General features: G+C 48.9%; 1 pseudogene; it reads right to left on the minus strand.

The window, feature by feature from the left end:
- Positions 1 to 10,172: 10,172 nt before the first annotated feature.
- Positions 10,173 to 15,097, minus strand: LOC137145086 (nanos homolog 2-like; annotated as a pseudogene).
- Positions 15,098 to 21,368: the final 6,271 nt, after the last annotated feature.

Consider the following 21,368-nt stretch of genomic DNA (forward strand, 5'->3'; position numbering starts at 1 on the left):
AGAGAGACAGAAAAACCAGCCACCCCATCTCCCTGGGCCAGGAAAGGGAGAGCACAGGACAGCTGGTGGAGCTGGGAAGGCCCCAAGATGTCACACTGACAGAGCCTCCATCGCTCACCTGCTCTGTCTGCAGGGCTGGAAGCCAGGAAACAGCCAAATGCACCAGCCAGAGGCTGCGAACCCGCAGGCCCCAGCTTAGATGCACCCAGAGCAGCACCAGCCCAGGGTGAGCACGGGCGAGGGGCTGGGGGGCTCTGTTTCATGTTGCCTTTAGAAGAGTCCTAGGCTGCAGAGTCGCCCTGAAGTGGGCCCGTCCTAGGGCCAGGGATTTCCCTGCACCTCTGCAGAATTTCCCCAACACCCCCTCACCAGTGGTCAACGAGTGATGTGCAGTGTTGCCAGCGTAAGTCACTGGCTGGAAATCTGAACGGAAATGGAAACATGAACACACACTTTAACAGCACGCGCAGGTGATGATGAAATACTCGTGCCTGGAAAAGCACAACAGGCTGGAAAAGGCTGAACAAAGAGCAGCTTCCTCACCCCGCTGCGCTCTTCATGACAACGTCGGCACATTCCTGGCGGCGATGTCGGCCAAGCGAGCAATGGACATGGTGTTTGTAAGCAGTAGGCTCTCCCCGGACAGCCAGTGATGAGCCAGAGCTGGGGTGGGGGCGGAAAGACATCGGGAGCAGCATAACGATACAAGTCCACTTCTCGCTCTCTGGGTGTGCTGGGATGGTGCAGAGCGACGCTCTGCTTGTGGAGTAAAGGAGCAGGGAGTGATACCCGCGTCACTTTAGCAGCAGGATCATCAGTGGGGAGCTAGGCCTGCGGCTGGTGCTCCAGGCCCCTCCTTCCCCCGGGGTTTCACTTTGAAAAGTTTGCTGCTGGGGAGGGGGGGACTGTCTTGAGAATCACGCAGCTCTTCTGCACCCCTCTGGTGTGCGCGGGAATTGCGCTTTTTCAAATTGCTTTTGGAGACCCGCCGGGATCATAGACCAAGCAAATCAGTGTTCTCTGTCAAGCATAGCATCCTGGAAGATGAGGGTTGGAAGGGACCCCAGGAGGTATCAAGTCCAACCCCTGCTCACAGCCGGACCAACCCCGACTAAACCATCCCAGCCAGGGCTTTGTCAAACCGGACCTTAAAAACCTCTAAGGATGGAGATTCCACCACCTCCCTAGGTAACCCATTCCAGTGCTTCACCACTCTCCTAGAGAAAAACTTTTTCCTAATGTCCAACCTAGACCTCCTGCCCTGCAACTTGAGACCGTTGCTCCTTGATCTGTCATCTGCCACCACCGAGAACAGCCTAGCTCCATCCTCCCTGGAACCCCCTTTCAGGTAGTTAAAGGCTGCTATCAAATCCCCGCCCCCATTCTTCTCTTCTGCAGACTAAACAAGCCTAGTTCCCTCAGCCTCTCCTCATAAGTCTTGTGCTCCAGCCCCCTCATCATTTTTGTTGCCCTCCGCTGGACTCTCTCCAACTTCTCCACATCCTTGTTGTAGTGGGGGCCCAAAACTGGACACAATACTCCAAATGCGGCCTCACCAGTGCAGAATAGAGGGGAATAATCATTTCCCTTGATCTGCTGGCAATGCTCTTACTAATGCAGCCCAATATACTGCTAGTCTTCTTGGCAACCAGGGCACATGTTGACTTATCTCCAGCTTCTTATCCACTGTAACCCCCAGGTCCTTTTCTGCAGAACTGCTGCCGAGCCCCTCAGTCCCCAGTCTATAGCTGTGCACGGGATTCTTCCGTCCTAAGTGCAGGACTCTGCACTTGTCCTTGTTGAACCTCATCAGATTTCTTTTGGCCCAATCCTCCAGTTTGTTTAGGTCACTCCATATCCTATTCCTGCCTTCCAGGGTATCTACCACTCCCCCCAGCTTAGTGTTATCTGCAAACTTGCTGAGGGTGCAATCTACCCCATCCTCCAGATCATAAATGAAGATCCCTGGGGCACTTCGCTTAATACCGGCTGCCAGTTGGACATCAAGGCGTTGATCACTACCCGTTGAACCCGATGATCTAGCCAGCTTTCTATCCACATTATAGTCCATTCATCCAACCCATACTTCTGTAACTTGCTGGCAAGAATACTGTGGGAGACCATACCAAAAGCTTTGCTAAAGTCAAGGTATATCACATCCACCGCCTTCCCTACATCTACAGAGCCAGTCACCTCTTCATAGAAAGCAATCAGGTTGGTCAGGTATGACCTGCCCTTGATGTTTCCATGCTGACTTTTCCCAATCACTTTCCTCTCTTCCAAGTGCCTCAAAATGGATTCCCTGAGGACCTGCTCCATGATTTTTCCTGGGATTGAGGTTACGGTGACCAGTCTGTAGTTCCCTGGATCCTCTTTTCCCTTTTTTGAAGATGAATACTATATTTGCCTTTTTCCAATCGTCTGGGATCTCCCACAATCACCACAAGTTTTCAAAGGTAATGGCCAATGGCTCTGCAATCACATGAGCCAACTCCCTCAGTACCCTCGGATGCATTGCATCTGGCCCCATGGACTTGTGCATGTCCAGCCTTTCTAAATAGTATAGATTCACCAAGGGCAAGTCATCGGGCTCAACGGATAGTGATCAATGGCTTGATGTCCAGTTGGCAGCCAGTATGAAGTGGAGTGCTCCAGCGATCAGTCCTGGGTCTGGTTTTGTTCAGCATCTTCATTAGTGATCTGGAGGATGGGGTAGATTGCATCCTCAGCAAGTTTGCAGATGACACTAAGCTGGGGGGAGTGGTAGATACGCTGGAGGGTAGGGATAGGATACAGAGTGACCTAGACAAATTGGAGGACTGGGCCAAAGGAAATCTGATCCCTCCCTAATCTTCTATGATTCTATGATTCTGCAGCAGAAACTTTACTTTTGTGTATCAAATTTTTTTAATTGAATCTGCCCCTCAAAGATCTGCTGTTATTGTTTTGATGGTGCAAGCAACTTGGCTGGTTGGTTCTGGAGCACGCAAGCGCGGTTTAAAGAAATATGCCCTGATTCACTGTTTGTTCATTGTGGTAACCATTCACTGGCTCTTCTTCTGCAAGAGGTGGGCCTGAAAGTACATTCTTGCGGCTGACACATTAAACTTTGCTTAGGAAGTTTTCGTTCTTACTCGAGAATCTGCAAAATCCAAACACATGTTTGGATCTGTCTTTGGCTGTGGTGAAGCGGTGCGCAATATTTTAGGTCTGTGCCCTACTAGCTGGTGCATTTGTACAGGGGCAATCTCCCGGGTTTGTTCCTCTTACAGTGTACTCCTGGAGACCCTGCTAACCCTTCAGCATGAGAGCAGTGTTAGAAGCAAAATGCGATTGCTGGGTTTTCAAACAAGCTAAAACATACGTTGGTTTACTGTGCTGTGAAGCTGTGTTTGGACCTGTGAAACATTAGCCAAAGGCCTGGAGAATGCCAATGCAGTTACACGTTGTGATGAGGTGGAGAAATTCTTAATGTTTTCTCTGAATACTGTGTGCTCGCCTCAGTTTCCCCTATGTGTTACTCATATGTTTTGGTGATGGGACTAGGGTGTATGATCATTGCAGAGACCACCAGAGGGCGGATGAGCCTTCCCCAGCGACATGTACACAGACCATGGCTAGGACCCCTCTGCCTTGGATCAGCCAGCTGGGACAGGTTGCAACAGGCTGCAGCAGGTAAAAACAAGGAGGGGTGGCCCCCCTGCCCGGGAAACAGCGCTGACCTCCGGGGATGCGTGCATTTATCAGACCAAAACCAACCTGGGCTCTCCCGGCTGCTTTGGTGACTCTAAATAACCTCGGGCCAATCGCACACCCCCGTGACGGCGACGATGCATTCGAATGTCTGCCCTATCAAAAAAAAAAAAAAGACACAGAGGACAGAGGAGCACCAAGGGGACACATTTGGGAGGGGCTGGCTGGAAGGGCCAGTCTCCGGTGGGTGATCGCACAGGGCAGAGCCCACGAATGGGACACTCTGGTGCTTCCCAGCTGGTCATTGCTGTCACTTTTGATTCATCTGCTAACAAAGCCTTTCTACGCCGTGATCCGAAGAACTAACAAACCCTCTGACTTCCACGCTGGCTGGGAATCGCTGCTGACTGCACGGCAGGGTGCCTGGGCCGTTTTGGGGGTGTATAAGAGCTCCCCTGGCGTCCCAAGCAGGGGGACACACTGCAGGGCGCTCACGGCAGAGTAGGGGTGCTGAAGGCTCTGAGACAAATTCAGGAGGCGGCTGCACGGGTGTGAGGGGACCTGAGGGTTGACCCACTCCACTAGAATCCAGGCTGGCTTCACCCCGAGTGGTTCCAGAGCCCTGTTCCCGTGGGACCCCGTGAGACACGTGGAAGTGTGAAATTGTGAACAGCACGGATAAGTGTTCTAAGGCAGGACGCCACGGGTCACGAGATGATGAGCACAATGAATCTGAAGATTCCACAGCCTAAAACTAGGGTCAGCAAAGCACCAGCTCGCTTCTGCCAAACTCCTGAGGCAGAAGACATGTCTGAAATACACGCGGTGCTATGGAAGCGGGAATTTTACAAAGCCCTGGAGCTGAAGGACTGAACTACTGCAACATTTCAACCAGGATGAACTTAAAACTGCAGCACACAGGGAACAACTTCTTATTGCGATAGCCTGGGGAAAGAGAAGCTCTGCAGGTTTTGAGGCAAACTCTCAACTTCCCTTCCACAACAATTTCATAAATCCAAGCTTCACACACAGTTAACAACGCTGGGTGATCTTGCTAGAGAAACGTCATTCAAGACAGTTCCAGAGACCACAGGATTTTTCAGAACTCCACAACTGGAAACAAGGGGACCCTAAAGAAACTGAAAATTTCATTAAACTTTGCCCGTGTTTACCAGTATCAGTTGCAGGGTCACAGCGATCTTTTTCCATGATCCATCACCTTAAAACTTGGATGCGTGGCACCATGACTCAGAAGAGACTAACACACCTTGCTCTAATACATGTACACAGTGACATCCTGGTTGCATTAGATGTCCTTTCCCTCATGAAAAGTTCATCAGCGTGACACTGGAGCACAAATCCACCTTTGGAACCTTCTGACTGTCCGTCTACAGCACCAAGTTTTTTTTAAAGTAAACTAAGACATTTTTACTTTCATTTATTTAACTGCATAAAATTATGCTGCTTTTCTTAAAATGTATGGTAAGTATGTTAGAAACACTGTAGTTAAAGCATTTAAAATATACACATATCAATAAGTGTGTGATGATGTTGGCTTCGCTTTATAAACATACTTTAACATAGTGTCTGAATGCATAGCTTCCCTCATATACATGGTTTACAGTTTCGTTAGCTGGCTTTCAGGACTCTCACTATAAGAAATGTTCCATCACCACTGATGAGAATTGTACTGCTGAGGTGATGCTGGTAAATTATGCAGATACATGTCCCCCTGTAGATAACCTCAAAGGAGTCCCGTAAAACAAGGGGTCCGTAGCAAGGCGCTGTGGCCGTCCTTGGAGCCTGGGCCCGAGGAAGAGTCACTCTGCCCCCGCTGGACAGAGCCAGGCCCTGCAGGCCCAGCCACCCGGAAGCAGAGGGGTGGAGCCAGGCCCAGGGCAGGAAGTATAAAAGACAGGCCCAGCAGCTCAGCTGGGGGGAAGTGGCTGCTGGAGGCAGATGTGTCTTCCTGGAGGCTGCGGCCTAGGCCTGACCCAGGCCTGTGGCTGTTGGTATAGCCGCCCTGCTGACTGGAGCCTCCAAAACTTGCCCGACCTGCCAGGCCCAAGTGACTGGAGGGGGCTGCCCGACCCTGGTGACTGGGTAGGGCTGCCGGACCCTAGTGGCAGGAAGAAGCTAACCCTGCCTGCTGGATGGGAGAAACCCCCTGAGGCCAGCTCTGACCTGGAGGAGCTGCCTGGTGTGGAGGACCCACCAGCATGGACAGACCCTAGCAGACTGGAGGAACCCCTGGGGCCATGTGCCCTGGAGGAGCTACCATCTGCAGATGACCCTCCGGTGTTTCTGGACCTGCCGCCGGTCGATGGTGAGGGACTCACCGGACGCCTTCTCAACACCTCCCCCAGTGATCCGGAGGGAGATACGTGGCTACAGGTACCCTGGGATTGGATGGGAGGAAGTGGCCCTGGGATGGCCATAGCAAGTGACTGAGTCAGGGGCGAGACCCCGGTCAGCATGTTGCGGTGGGAGCCCCGCTGACTCACTGATAGGTTCCTGGGCTGGGACGCAGTGGAGTCGGGTAGGCCTGCGTCCCCTTCCCATCTTCCCTCGCCACCCAGGGAGTAATCTCCGTCCTCTGTTACCGGCTGGAGGGCATCGTGCTTCCCTGCCTCGCCCTGCCTGAGGGCTGAAGGCGATAGACTGCTTTCACTGCCCGCCCGGTCTAAGGGCTGGGGCAAGAGACTGCACTAAGGGCCCTGCCGGTGGGAAGGCCAGGGACTGTAGGCTCCTAAACCGGCTGCTAATTCCCCTCAGCAGAGGTGCTGTGGCCTTCCTCAAAGCCTGGGACCGAGGAAGGGTTGCGATGCCCCAGCCGGAGCATGCTGCCCGCTTACAGGGTCAAACGGCTTGTCTACAAAGAATCATAGACATGCAGGGCTGAAAGGGACCTCAAGAAGTCAGTGAGTCCATCTTTCTCAGGCAAGACCAAGAAAACCTAGACCATTCCTGACAGCTGTTTGTCCAACCTGTTCTTAAAATCCTCCAAAGATGGGGATTCCTCAACCTCCCTGGGAAATCCATTCCAATTCTTAACTACCCTGAGAGTTAGAAACTTTTTTCTAGTATCTAACCTAAATTTCCCTTGCTGAAGATTAAGCCCATTACTACATGCAGTGGACATGGGAAACAACTGATCCTCCTCCTCTTTCTAACAGCCCTTAACGTATTTGATAATAAAACTTCTATGGCTATGTCTACACTGCAGTGCTAATTCGAATTAGCTTAATTCAGCTTTCAGAAACCGATTTATAGAAATCGCAGCAGAGGACACATAGTTAGCATAGTGAATACAGTGATATTTGAAAAAGGACTCAATGAAACAATGTTTCAATGATATTTGAAAAAGGACTCAATGAAACAATGTAGCCACAAGTAGCATAGAGAATAAAGTGATCCAAATGTTACGTTGTTTCATGGACCACTTTAAATCATTTACTAAATACAATTTAAATATGTAGCCAATGAAACAATGTATCCTCTCTGCTTGTATTACAAACCCCTACAGAGATCAGCTGCGGTGGGTTGCTGTGGGTTTTGGAGAAAGCAAGGTGTGATACGACCCATGCCCAGGGTAGCCAACTGATAATGCCAAGGTCAGGGCAGGCTGCAAAAGGAGAGCAGATTCTCTCCACGCTGGTGGGTGACACTGAAGCCCGGCTTCCCAACCAGCCACGAACTGCTTCTGATAACCCCACACTAGATATCAAGAAGCCAGTCCACAAATGCCCACAGCCCCCTTCACTGCATTTCAGCTCCAGGCTCCCAAATCAGCACCAGGTCTAGCAAAGAGACCAGTTACTAGAACTCTCTGCTCTTTACCAACAAGGTTTCTCCTGACCCCAAGGGGTCAGCCACAGCACCAGATCAATAGAAGTTTGGATCTTACCTAAAATACCACGCTGCCAGCCAATCCTTTAGTATCTAAACTAAAGGTTTATTGTAAAAAGAAAGAAATAAACCATGAGAGAAATGTTAAAGGGTTAAAGTAAATCACAGATATACATATGATTAGAAGTCCATTTACATCAGGTTTCTGGAAGAAATGTGGAGTTGCAGGCTTGTGTAGTTCTCTCTGGTTCACATCCAATATCTGGATGGGTCTGAGTCCTTCGGTTCAGTTGCAGGATGAATTGATCCAGAGATAGGTGTGTGTTTCCAGACTGGACAGGAACAAAAACAAAATGATTTCTCTGGCTTGATCTTATAAACCCCCTCCTCCGGCCATGCGGCCTGTGGGCAGTCACAAGACCCAAAATGGAGTCCAGAGTCACATGGGCCAATCCTGGTGACTCCTCCGGTGTGCCTGGGGTCCATAGTCACATGGGACAGTCCTGATGCTTCATCAGGTAGGCTGCCTGCCATGGAGTCCAGAGTCACGTAAGCAGGTTCTGGTGACTCAGTGGTGATGCTGGCCTCTCCCTCAGGGCCCTGTGCACCTGGGAATGCCTTAATGGGCCATTACGCAGGCCATTGTTCTGCAGCCTTCCTATCTGGGGTGCTGCCCAGACAGAACAATTTGAAACACAGATATCTCAAATACATCTATAACTTCCATTTCACATATCACACATGAACACAAGTATTATTATCTTACTTAGCACATCATAATCTTCCTAACAGTACCTGACATGGCATATCCCACATGGATTATTATGATTCTGCCATACTGATGTCACCCAATATACTAAATGCCCCCCCACTCAAGCCAGCCCGCATGACACCCCCAACGCGAGACTGGTGTAGAAAGGAGTAATCGGAGCTCCTGAATACACCTCAGGGGCCCAGACAGCATGACACCCCCCATGCAAAACTGATGCAGAAAGGGGTGTCCCTAGACACAACTGAATGCATCATAGGAACTTTCCCTCTTCAGGTTTTAACACGTTTCAGGGGTTTTACACAATATCAGGCACATGGTACATTTTTACAATTCTTGCACTAATAACAAATTAACGACAAGACTTAACACTGGCACACAGATCATTAGCAAAATCATATTTAACTAAAACAGGCTGTCTCCTTGCAAGGTTCACTAAGGAGTTAACAATGTGATACAATTTTTTACAAATAGTTGTAAGGGTTTAGTTAGCTCAATGGTGACACCTACTTTACCACTGGTTGTTCTGTTATCTCTACATCACCCTCCTGCTGGGGCTAGGCCTTGGACCCCCACTCTAGCCCCCTCTAAAGAAACATTCCTTCGCTGAGCCCTAACAAACTCATTCTGCATATGACTCCAAGTCAGAGCCATCCCAGGCACGCCCAACCCACTCTCAGCTGGCCACACCCAAGAGGAATTCTCCTTGCTTACAGCCATGGGTGGACCTTTTCCCCCCGTCCAGCATGTCATTTGCATTAACACATACATTAGCTAGTTTACTAGTTTCCAGATGCTTAACTGCTATCCCTTTCCAGTCTGGACTAGGTTTTAAAGACATCCACCATTTTCACTAGCATCTCACAAACTGGGTTCTGATGTTCTTCCATTGCTAATCTCTGACTCCATATAGCATCAGATGTACCCGAGTCCACTAAGAGACTACAAAATACACACAAAGCATTCAGAGGTGAGAGTTTGTCTACCACCCTCTGTTCTCCCCAGAGATCACCAGCACATCCGTTCTGCCGTGTAGCTTTAGGTGCCCAGTCTTTCCTCTGAAATGAAGGCACTCTCTGTTCCTTTACAGAGCTAACAGCCTGGAGACATTCAGGTTCCAACCTCAAATACATCTATAACTTCCATTTCAAATATCACACATGAACATAAGTATTATTATCTTACTTAGCACATTCCGAACAGTACCTGACATGGCCTATCCCACATGGATTATTATGATTCTGCCATGCTGATGTCACCCAATATACTGAATGCCCCCCCACTCAAGCCAGCCCGCATAACACCCCCAACGTGAGACTGGTGTAGAAAGGAGTAATCGGAGCTCCTGAATACACCTCAGGGGTCTCCCCTATCCAGACATCATGACACAAGGCTTGGATTTCAAACCCTTAGAGCAAGCAGTCAAGTCTTGCTGGGATCGGGGAGGGCGGGGGTTGGGGGGAAGGGTTGGATTTCAAACCCTGCGTGGTGGTGGTGTGGGGTAACAATGCTTAAAATGCAGGAAGCCATGATGCTGGCTTCCTTGATTGCAGAGAAAATCAAGGGAGGGATAACAGGTTACATACATTAAATTTCCCATGTTATAACAAGTGGTGATAAACGTAGAGTTTCTCAACACATAAAATAACTGAGACTTGGATTATCACCCAGTACAGGCAATGAAACGCCTGAGATCCTCCTTGTGCTCCCCCCCACCCAATGTACAAGGACAGAAATGCTAATAAGAAAGAAAGCTCACCAGATGTGCCTTCCACGGGATCATTTGTGCTGTCCTGTGTGCTGCTGGACTGCTCGGGGGTCAAGAATAACTCCTGTGTTTCTGGAAGAACGGACACCCCACTCTCATGCTCCCTGTTTTCCAGACTTTCCTCCTCCTCTTCCAGGGATTTATCCTCATTGTTCAAGGACTGAGAAGCAGCGGAGGTATCAATGCTGCGTGGGGGCATGGTGGTGGGATCGTCCCCAAGAATAGCGCGCACCTCATCATAGAACCTGCATGTGTTGGGAGAGGACCCAGAGCAGCTGGTCGCTTCCCTGGTTTTCTGATAAGTCTGCCGAGGTTCCTTTATCTTCACTCTGCACTGCTGAGTGCCCCTTTTGTGTCCCTTCTCCAGCATGCCCTGGGATATCTTCCCATAAATGTCCAGATTCCTTTTGCAGGCTCTTAGCTGAGACAGAACGGACTCCTCTTCCCACAGCCCGATAAGGTCTAAGACTTTTGGTCTGGTCCATGCTGGAGCGCGTTTGGGCTTTGCAGTAGCCATACTGAGAACAGTGACAAAGCTCTGTCCATGCTGGCAGCAAGCACAGGAAATGAAGATTCAAATCTTCCCAGGGCTGCTTTGGGGGAGGGTACTCTGAAATGGGGCATCCTGGGATACATTTTGGAGGCCAATTAATTCGAATTAAGTCCTATTGTGTCCACACTTACACTAATTTGAATTAACAAGTTCGAATTAGGCGCTACGCTACTTGCAGAGGTGGTCTTATTAATTCTATTTTAAAGGCTCCTTAATTCGAATTAAGAGTGCGCAAGTGTAGACGTGGAAGTAATTAATTCGAATGAAGGGACTTTAAATCAACGTAAGCCGCCAGTGTAGACCAGGTCTTAAAGACAATGATTCCATCACAGAGCACTGGAATGAACTTGACCAAAAGCTTCTAAATCAAGAATCGACTGTGATTGGTGACATTATCAACTCCATCCATCAGCACCCAGTCTGGGAAACTCCTGCCAACACACCAACACTTGAGGAGGTCTGTAAAGCCATTATGCAAATGACGAACAATAAAGCCTCAGGCCCTGATGGCATATCAGCTGAGGTACTGAACGTGAAGTAGAAACACTGACAAACAAGCTCCATTTGCTGTTCCCCAAAATCTGGTGCACTGTAGAAATCCTTGCTGACATCATTGCTATTTTCTAGAAGTGAGATCAAGGGATCGCTGATGATGACAGTAACACAAATCCATGAATGCATGGTACAGAATAACCAAGAACATAACACAGTACCCGATGGGTACTGATCTAGAGTGGTTGCATTCTACATGTGGTAATCAGTCACACGTGAAATGGAAGCAGCAGGTCCTTTACTTAAAGCATTACAATTGTACTCATGTAGGCATAGGCATCCAGCTTTATCTCACTTGTACTAATTCATTCCTTACATTAAGATACAATCATGCTTACTTCTTTAGATCTTTCTATTCCCTCCGATTTGTCTAGGGTCCTTCTGATCTGTCTCTTCATGATTTCAGCTCTTTTATAAGTTGTCCACTTCTTCTGTTCTATCGCATTCTCCTGCTGCTGCTTTGCCTCTTGTTCGCTCCTTCTACCTGCTCTGTTGCATTCACTCTCTGCTCCAACGCACTGACTGAAGCCTGTGAGCTGCCTGCTTTATATAGAGATTTTGACCCTTTCTGATTGGCTGCTCTTTCAATCCTTGTATCCATTCTGCCAATAATCTTTAAGCTGTTTTGCATACTCATGCTGGACCTGGTTGAGAACTCACCCTTTTTATCTGACTGACCCCTCCCTTCAGGTATTTTGGAGTGACCTCTGTTTCCAGATCATTCTAAGACCACCATTTTGATTTTCTCAGGTAAAAACACTTGCTGTCGCCATCTTGGATTTTAGCCATCACCGGTTAAAACTTGTTTATTGCTTATTAAAACCTATAAAATTGTAACTAATCACATTTTTATGTACACCTTAACACTGTGATTCACTGTGACCACCTTAATTATGTTAATTAGAACATGCCAGAATGATGATCTTTCCCCCGCTTCAGCAGTATGACAAGGATGCTGAATCCTCACACAGGCTATAGCAGCTGAAAAATCATTTGTATCACAGGGAGGAGGCGGTTTCTTACCTAACCCTAACCATTTCACCTTGTAGCTAGCCAAGATGCACCCGCTTATGCAGCAGAGTGATTGCTTCTCTTGACTGAGTGGGCAATACTTCAGTGTGTGGGCTTCATCACCCATGGCGCCACACAACAGGCAGACATTGCCGAGCGGGCTAGTGCTACCCCCAAATCCTGGGCTTGGGAACCCCACAATGACTTATTTGTATCAACCCTTTAATTGTCCATTTATCTGGTTTCAGTAGGTAACAGAAGGCGGCCCAACCTAGAGGAATTGCCAAGTTTTTACCAGGGATTTCCGTCTAAACTTTGGAAAACTCCCCAGAACAGATTAACTCTGTTGACCCTTGAGACAACATGGATACAGCCTTCTGCTCGAAGGATTGACGCAAGCTGTAATCTTCATCTTCAATAACAAAATATTCTTTATTTAAATAGACCAATTCCAATACAATAGATTCCAAAATCACATATTAAAGTAAAACACCACAGCGCAAATCCCCCCCAGCACAAATACACACATTAAAGTAATCAGTATTGTAATACAATACAATAGGAATAACAGCTTTAAGTGGTTACTGTGACCTGTCCGTGCCCAAGGTAGCCACCTGATAATGCCAAGGTCAGGGCAGGCTGCAAAAGGAGAGCAGATTCTCCCAGTGCTGGTGGGTGACACTGAAGTCAGACTTCCCAACCAGCCACAAACTGCTTCTGAATTCTGATGCTGGATATCAAGAAGACAGTCCACAAATGCCCACAGCCCCCTTTACTGCATTCCAGTTCCTGGCTCCCAAAACAGCCACTAGATACAGTAAAGAGACCAGTTATTTAAACTCTCTGCTCTTTACTAAAAAGGTTCCCTCTGACCCCAAGGGGTCAGCCACAGCACCAGATCAATATAAGTTTGGATCTTACCCAAAATACCACACTGCCAGCCAATCCTTTAGTAACTAAACTAAAGGTTTATTGTAAACAGAAAGAAATAAACTATAAGAGAAATGTTAAAGGGTCAAAGCAAATCAGATACATACAAATGATTGAAAGTCCAGATACATCAGGTTTCTAGAAGAATTGTGGAGTTGCAGGCTTGTATAGTCTCCTCTGGTTTACATCCAGTACCTGGATGGGTCTAAGTCCTTTGTTACACAGCTTCAGTTGTAGATGACTTGATCCAGAGGTAGGTAGGTGGCTGAAGCTCAGGATAGAAGACAAAATGGTTTCTGTTGTTTGATCTTATAAACCCTCTTTCCCTGGCCTTGCGGCCTGTGGAAGCTTACAGGAACTAAAATGGAGTCCAGAGTCACATGGGCCAATCCTGGTAACTCTTCAGGTCTGCCTTTAGTTTCTTCCTGGGTCCCTTGCATCTGTGAGTGTCTTAATGGGCCATTAAGCAGGTTATTGTCCTGCCACTTCTCTGTCTGGGGTGTGTCCCAGCCAGCACAGTTTGAAACACAGATATATCAGATATATTCAAAAACTTCTACTACACACATAACACATGAATATGAACATCATCATCTTACCTAGCACTTTAATCAATATGACAAATGCCCCCCCCCCTCAATCCAGCCAGTGTGACAGTTACATTCTATATGCGATGTCCAGTCACATGCAGGATGCTGAAAGCGAGTTTCTTAAACATTAAAACCTATACACATAACATATATATGCAAACCCAACTTTATTATCCAGGCACACACATCCATACATTAAATTATCTTATATTAGAATCATCATGCTTACTTTTTTACAGTGTTCCTTCCCGCTGACTCATCAATGTGTCCTTCTGATCTGTCTCTGCTGTTGCCACTGCTTCCCCACTCTTCTGCTCCACTTTTTTCCTTTTTCAGGATTGTAGTTCTTTAGTGATTTTTCCCGCTCTTATCTTCTGGTTTCTGACGTTTCTAATGCTGCTGCACACTCCGGCGCCTTTCACACACTCGCTGACACAAGCCTCTCAGCTCTCTGCCTTATATACATATTTTGATCTTTTCTGATTGGTTGCTTTTTCAATCCTATGCTTATTCATCAACCACCTTTAAGATTTTCCTGATTGGTCCATAAGAACAGACCAATCACAGCTGCTAAACTCCATCTGTCCATCAAGCTGGACTTGTTTGAGAACCTGTGCTTGTGCCTGACTGACCCTTCCCTTCAGGTTCTGGAGTGACTTCTATTTCAGCCCATCCTGCTTGCTCGCTATTGACTGAATTGTTCTAAGGCTGCCATTTTGTTTTTTCGGTCTGTGACTGCTTGTGACCGCCATCTTGTTTTTCCTAGGCTTAACTGCTTAAAGCTATCTTCATTGACTGCTATTAAAACCTTAAAAACTATAAATAGCTACACACGTATGGGTGTCCGAACATTACGATTCACTTCTATGTTATTACTTTAAATGAGTTAATTTTCTATTTTTTTCCTGCTTCACCTAGTGGTGCAGGGCAAATGCTCTCAGTACTGTATTCCTCACACAGAACGGAGCAGCTGAAACAGCTCTTGTATCAATAAGACGCACCAACATGCCATTGGCTTGCTTAAGCAGGTGTGAGGAGTAGACTTTGATTCACCGTTGTGCTTGCAGAAGTTTCACATGACTTGTGAGCAGCTGGAGGGTGCCCTCCCTGTTCTGCCCGCCTTCAGACCAGCTGCTGCCACTACTCCACCACGGCGGCTTTGGGCCCAAGGCATCCCCCAGAGGGATTTGAAGGGTGCTCCCATGCAGGCGGAGATCTGTGGTTTCCCATGTTAGGAAGCTCCTGGACCCCCACCTGTGCTCCTCAGTGATGTCACCGACAACTGTCGACAGGTTCAGGTAGTCCCTCCACATGTCAAAGTCGTGCGTGGTCTCCAGTGGACAAAGTGGCACACAAAGCCAGACGGGTAGCATGAGGTCCATCAGAGAAGCCCCCTCCTCGGTAATCAACTCCTCAGTGCCTGCTCCCTTAATAGGCTTGGCCTGCCGCATGTGCACATCCAGTGCAAGGAGGTGAAGTCTGGCTCTGAAAGGATCAGATGGAACCAAAACAGAAAAGAACCCGCACAGGAGTTTAATGAGTTAAATGTCAAGGCTCAGCTATAGCAAATCCAGCGAGCATCAGAAACACCCCTCTTCTAGAAAACTGCATTACATTTTCCCTTCTTGCTCCAGAAATTCATGTCTAGGGCAGGGTTTCCAAAACTGTGAATCACAGCCCCAAGGAGGTCTGCCACTCAGTCCCAGGTGCTCCTCTGGCAGGGGTGCAAATTTGGGGGGGCATGGGTGGTGTTGCCCCCCCAAACTATACTTTGGCGGAGTGGCAGTAGGTGACGGCCCCCACCCAGGGCCAGAGGAGCTCAGTGCTCCTGGCAGGCATCAGAGGGTGAGGCAGAGCCGCTGGGCAGTGGGTGAGAAGGGGCCATCCCTGAGAGGCAGTGGCTGTCAGGGTGGCTGGAGGAAGCTGGAAGGTTCACGGCCGTTCCTGCTCAGAGTCACCTTGCTTTACAATCTGTGGCTATTGGGTCCCATGGAGTATTGGCCTCACTGCCTCTCCCGCAGGGACCTGGGCATGGTGGTGCAGCTCTGTTTCCTCCTGGACAACACCGTGATCGGGAGACACCATCACAGGTAATGGCCGGGCCTAGCCCAAGCGCCTGCCTCTGTCTGGCATTGGTGGCCCATGGCCCATCCTGCATTACCAGGCAGGAGGTTTCTGCGAGGCGAGCCGGGGGGCTGAGTGGGCAACTGGGGCAGGGCCGCCAGGTTATGAGTTCAAGACACTCAGCAGACTACTGAGGCGGAAGGTGTTGGCGGGGGCTAGAAGTGGCACTTTATTTGCATAAACACGCCCACTGTCTAGGTGTGCAGCCTGATGGGGCTGCTTTGCAGAGCCCAAGCATAATGTTTTCGGGCCTAGTACAAACTTGTAACACGGGCCCCCTCCCACGCACACACCACAATCCCTCATCCCATACAGACAATCCCATCAGCCAGGAAAAATTTTCTTCCTCCTGGTAATGGGGTTGCAGCCTGGGCCAGGCCCTCCAGGGTCTCTGGGCCCCAGTAAAGTGTACCCTTTCCCCTCCCCCCATGGGGGGCCCTGCTGCTTTGTCCAAATTATCACTTGTGGCTGGTGTTAGATCACGAGTCACTTTGTTGCTGGGGGCAGGGATAATAAAGGGTCGTTATCCTTGCTGTGGGCAATCAGAGCTCTCACTGAGGGACTCCCCCTCCACTAAACTGCACTCCCTAGCCAGGGGACGGAGTTCTGTTGCAAAATGTGGGGGTTTGTTGCTGGCTGTAAACGATCCCCAGCGTGGGTAGGAGGCTGGTGGCCCTCCCTCGCTCTCAGTCTCCGAGGGAAGCCACACCTCCCGGCCGCTACGTCCTGTGCGGAGGCTTCAGCTATAGGAGGGAAAGTGGCCGTTTCTGGGCCTCTTCGGCCTAGCTGGGACATCCCCAAAGCCCTGGGCCTCAACCCTCAGGCGGGGCGAGCAAGCAGTCTGTGGCCCGGACTCTCCGGCACGGGGGGGCAGGCAAAGTAACCTGGCTACGGCCTCTCGAGGCTTTGCAGGCCGAGGGTGATGAGGGAGGGGGACGCAGGCCTCCCGACTTCACTGCGTCCCGGCCCAGGGCCCTAGCCCTGGCAAGGCGTCCTGCCACAGGGTCAGAGGGGCTCCAGCTGCAACTTGCTGACTGGTGCTCCGGCTTTAACGCAGCCAGACGCCAGTCAGCTACCGCCGGGCTACTTCCCTCCACCCCTGGGCCCCTGTGCCCGTGGTCCAGGTCGCAGGCCAGCTCCTCGGGGTAGAACGCGAGGGGCAGCCCCAGCAGGCCCTCGGCCATGCTGGTGTCGGGAGCTCCTCCAGGTCACAGAGGCCCACGAGCTCCTCCGGCTCTCAGGGCCCAGGTAGCTCTGGCAGGTCTTTGGGGCTCCAGCCGACAGGCAGCCCTGGCAGCTTCTCCTCAGGGCAGTGGTCAGGCCTGGGTCTCAGCACCAAGCCGACAACTGACAACAAGGCTCTTATGAGAAGAGTGACGTATAGTGGAGATGACCAATACTGAGTAATATCCAAACATCGAAGATATTTTATGGTCAATTGGAGTGCAAGGTCACAGGCTGACATTTTTGTTACACCCCGAAGACACACATACTAATTGGGCAGGTGGTGCTTCCCCTTTTATCTGTCATCTATTGTGGTACATAAAAAATAAGGGTTTAAACAAAGGGTGAGGTCCTAAATTCATGTGATAAGGCTCGTTAACAATCACCCTAACAAGGGGGGACTTGTAGCCCATGGGACTAGCTTTAACATTTATTTTATTCAGCAGTAAACCAACAGGCCTGTTTCCTGTAAGATATTGGCTTCAGATATTAGCCTTGAGGCCTATGAACTTTGCTACAGATCAGTGGCCTAACACTCACCCCTACGTTTTAGGGAACTGGAAATACAGTGTGTAAGGGGGGATTTTGTCTATAATGACACCAACCACCCCAGGAACACGAGCTAACACTGACTTTCTGATAGAACATCCACAGCTGTCTGACCACAAGAGTGCCATGGCAATGAATTGATGTGTATGATAATAAAATGAGATCATTAATATACTAACCTACCGGAGAAGGGAACCTCAACGTTAGTGGGGTGAGGAAAAACAAATAAGGAAGAGGGGAGAAATCCCCACTGAATATGCATTAGACATAGGGCGTCACTCTGTATCCTAGCCCTACCTTCCAGGGTATCTACCACTCTCCCCAGCTTAGTGTCATCTGCAAACTTGCTGAGGGTACAACCTACCCCATCCTCCAGATCATTAATGAAGATGTTGAACAAAACCGGACCCAGGACCAACCCCTGGGGCACTCCACTTGTGACCAGCTGCCAGCTAGACATGGAGCCATTGATCACTACTCAATGAGCCCTATGCTCTAGTCAGTTCTCTATCCATTTTATAGTCCATTCATCCTACCCATACTTCTTTAACTTGCTGATAAGAATACTGTGGGAGACTGTATCAAAAGCTTTGCTAAAGTCAAGGTATATCACGTCCACCGCCTTCCCCACATCCACAGATATGCTGGGGCAAACTGTTCCTTTGGGAGCCGCCAGCCTGGTAATTCTGTGAGCATTCAGTAGGTCAGGGCTGGACAATGTCAGGGACATTCAGAGGGGTCGGGGGTTGGTGGGTGCCTCTCACCACATACGCAGAGCGAGCAAGGCCTGCGGGTGCCCGGAGGGCAGGGCTTGTGCTGGCAGAGGCTGGTGGGTCCAGGGCGCTGACAACACTTCCTCACGCTACGGGCAGGTGGTGGCGAGCTGCCTCCCAACCCTGGGTACCTCTGAGGAGCGTCGCACTGTCCAACATGAAACCGTTTCAAACAAGGAGCTGGGTTTGCCATATAGAGACCTCAGCCTGCTCAGTACGGGGGCAAACACACCACTGAAAATTCTTTTAACCTTTTTTTAAAGATACAGAAAAGGAAAAACAGTTAAAGCCTTTGAAATGTGAAGTGTTAAGTCAGGCTTTCTTTTTAACAACATCCCTTTTCCCCTTTCCCTTTAACTGGAGAGATCTTTAGAAAGACACCCACCCCCCTTGCCTGCCAATCTCTTAGGTGGTATAAAGGAAGGTACAAACATAAGTGTGGCCAGACTGGGTCAGACCAATGGCTGATCTAGCCCAAGATCCTGTCTTGCCACAGTGGCCAGTGCTAGGTGCTTCAGAGGGAATGAACAGAACAGGGCAATTATTGAGTGACCCATCCCTTGTCATCCAGTCCCAGCTTCTGGCAGTCGGAGGTTTAGGGTCACCCAGACAATGGCTAATTGCCATTGATGGACCTCTCCTCAATGAACTCATCTAATTCTTTCTTGAACCCAGTTCTACTTTTGGCCTCACAACATCCCCTGGCAACCGTTTCCACTAGTTGACTTGTGGGGTGAAGAAGTACTTCTTGGTTTGTTTTAAATCTGCTGCCTCTTAATTTTATTGGGGACTCCTGGTCCTTGTGTTATGTGAAGAGTTAAATAACACTTTTTCTCCATGCCATTCATGGTTTTAAAGACCTCTATCATATCCCTCCCCCCCTTTAATCATCCCTTTTCTAAACTAAACAGACCCAGTCATTTTAATTTCTCCTCATGTGGAATCTGTTCCATTCTGTTAGCTTTTTTGACTGTCACTGCACATTGAGTGGATGTTTTCAGGCCACTACCCACAATGACTCCAAGATCTCTTTCTTGAGTGGTAACAGCTAATTTAGACCCCATCATTTTCTGTGTATAGTTGAGATGTTGTTTTCCAACATGCATTACTTTGCATTTATCAACACTGAATTTCATCTGTAATTTTGTTGCCCGGTCACCCAGTTTTGTAAGATCCCTTTGTAACTCTTTGCAGTCTGCTTTGAACTTAACTATCTTGAGTAATTCTGCATCATCTGCAAATTTTGCCACCTCTCTGTTTAGTCCTTTTTCCAAATCATTTATAAATATGATGAACAGCACTGGTCCCAGTACAGACCGCTGTGGGACACCACTATTTAACTCTCTCCATTCTGAAAACTGACTTTTTATTCCTACCCTTTGTTTCCCATCTTTTAACCAGTTACTGAACCATGAGAGGACCTTCCCTCTTATTCCTGAGGGTGCTGAGGGTGCTGAGGGAGTTGGCTGAGGTGATTTCAGAGCCATTGGCTATTATCTTTGAAAGCTCGTGGCAACAGGGGGAGGTCCCTGAGGACTGGAAAAAAGCAAATATAGTGCCTATCTTCAAAAAAGGGAGGAAAGAGGATCCAGGGAACTACAGACCGGTCAGCCTCACCTCATTCCCTGGAAAAATCATGGAGCAGGTCCTTAAGGAATCCATTTTAAGGCACTTGGAAGAGAGGAAGGTGATCAGGAACAGTCAACACGGATTCACCAAGGGAAAGTCATGTCTGACCAACCTGATTGCTTTCTATGAAGAGGTGACTGGCTCTGTGGATGTGGGGAAAGCGGTGGATGTGATATACCTTGACTTTAGCAAAGCTTTTGATACTGTCTCTCACAGTATTCTTATCAGCAAGTTAAAGAAGTATGGGTTGGATGAATGGACTATAAAATGGATAGAGAACTGGCTAGAGCATAGGGCTCAACGAGTAGTGATCAATGGCTCCATGTCTAGCTGGCAACCGGTCACAAGTGGAGTTCCCCAGGGGTCGGTCCTGGGGCCGGTTTTGTTCAACATCTTTATTAATGATCTGGAGGATGGGGTAGATTGCACCCTCAGCAAGTTTGCGGATGACACTAAGCTGGGGGGAGTGGTAGATACCCTGCAAGGTAGGGATAGGATACAGAGTGACCTAAACTGGAGGATTGGGCCAAAAGAAATCTAATGAGGTTCAACAAGGACAAGTGCAGAGTCCTCCACTTAGGAAGGAAGAATCCCATGCACAGCTATAGACTGGGGACCGACGAGCTGGGCAGCAGCTCTGCAGAAAAGGACCTGGGGGTAACAGTGGATAAAAAGCTGGATATGAGTCAGCAGTGTGCCCTGGTTGTCAAAAAGGCTAATAGCATATTGGGCTGCATTAGGAGGGGCATTGCCAGCAGGTCACGGGAAGTGATTATTCCCCTCTATTCAGCATTGGTGAGGCCACATTTAGAATATTGTGTCCAGTTTTGGGCCCCCCACTACAAAAAGGATGTGGAGAAGTTGGAGAGAGTGCAGCAGAGGGCAACAAAAATGATGAGGGGGCTGGAGCACAGGACTTATGAGGAGAGGCTGAGGGAACTGGGCTTGTTTAGTCTGCAAAAGAGAAGAGTGAGGGGGGATTTGATAGCGGCCTTTAACTACCTGAAAGGGGGTTCCAGGGAGGATGGGGCTAGGCTGTTCTCGGTGGTGGCAGATGACAGAACAAGGAGCAACGGTCTCAAGTTGCAGGGCGGGAGGTCTAGGTTGGACATTAGGAAAAAGTTTTTTACTAGGAGGGTGGTGAAGCACTGGAATGGGTTACCTAAGGAGGTGGTGGAATCTCCATCCTTAGCGGTTTTTAATCTGAGGCTTGACAAAGCCCTGGTTGGGATGATATAGCTGAGGTAAGTCCTGCTTTGAGCAGGGGGTTGGACTAGATGACCTCCTGAGGTCCCTTCCAACTCTAATATTCTATGATTCTATGATTCTATTCCATGACTGCTTACTTTGCTTA

This window comes from Emydura macquarii, unplaced genomic scaffold (assembly GCF_026122565.2).
Source record: "Emydura macquarii macquarii isolate MOO-44397 ecotype Brisbane River unplaced genomic scaffold, CSIRO-AGI_Emac_v2 contig_3511, whole genome shotgun sequence".
In the NCBI taxonomy this organism is placed as follows: Eukaryota; Metazoa; Chordata; order Testudines; family Chelidae; genus Emydura; species Emydura macquarii.